This window comes from Triturus cristatus, chromosome 3_2 (genome assembly GCF_964204655.1).
Source record: "Triturus cristatus chromosome 3_2, aTriCri1.1, whole genome shotgun sequence".
In the NCBI taxonomy this organism is placed as follows: domain Eukaryota; kingdom Metazoa; phylum Chordata; class Amphibia; order Caudata; family Salamandridae; genus Triturus; species Triturus cristatus.
In genome coordinates, this window is record NC_140584.1 from 353,340,421 (window position 1) to 353,341,417 (window position 997).

Sequence of the window (997 nt, forward strand, 5' to 3'; positions counted from 1 at the left end):
ACTGTTAAACTGTTGGGTCGCGCTAGGCGACCGGTTTCGTTGGGTTTCAGTTCTGGGTAAAGGAGGAATGTAATGTTGCGCAACGGACCGAACCATTGCCCGAGGGTCCGTGCGCGTGTGTCAGGGTCACACCCCCCCCCCCCCTAGCGTAGCCGGAGTTGGGTGAGCCCGACGTCCCCTCGGACGGCACGCACAAATGTTAATAAAAAGCCCAGGGCTCTGGGCGTGGCAGGCATTGCACTGACCACCACTACCACACCTGTGTGCAGCAGTGTTTTATTTACAGGCCCAGGGCACGACACTACACTCCCCTGTGGTCCACATTAACTGTGAAGAGCGGCTTGATGGAAGTTAAGTCTTGGTTGTTCCTCTGGGCCTTTCTTAGGAGGCTGTAGGACTCCTCGTCAAAGAATTTAACTGCATGGGTACCAGACCGAGCAATCTTGTGCTCCATGCTCCAGGAGACCTGGTAGCGCCCCACATCCTGCCCCCGCGTGACTGGAAACTGTTTACCACCGACATCGACGTAGAGAGCAACATTCTGTGCCCCGTTGGTGTAGGTCAGCGAGATCTCCACTATGAACACAGTTTCCGAGGAGATGACTGCATCATTCATTGTGTAATACGAGGGCACGATCACCGGCTCTGTGCAGGTTTCAGCCGTGCAGCCGGTGAGCAGCAGCACCACCGCCAGAGCCCCCAGGAACCTCACCGCGCCCGCCATGTCCGACCAGCACCAGAGTTTGAGCTAGAGAGCTTATTTACAAACCCCTTGCACCGGCGGTGCATCACTTTTTTCCATATTAAAAGTGACGCACTGACGGCGCAAGGGGCTTGTAAATAAGCCCATCTGTATTTAGTTGATCTGAACTTTACTAAGTTCTTTGATTCTGATTTTTAACTGATCTTTGTACTCTGATTTATTGATTTTACCATACTAATCGATTTCTGTAAAGGTTGAACCTTTCCCTGTCCTTCATCGGATCAAATGGGTTCT

At 52.4% G+C, this 997-nt stretch overlaps 1 pseudogene; it reads right to left on the minus strand.

The window, feature by feature from the left end:
* Nucleotides 1-301: 301 nt before the first annotated feature.
* Nucleotides 302-724, minus strand: LOC146857371 (translocon-associated protein subunit delta pseudogene; annotated as a pseudogene).
* Between the last annotated feature and the right edge of the window lie 273 nt (nucleotides 725-997).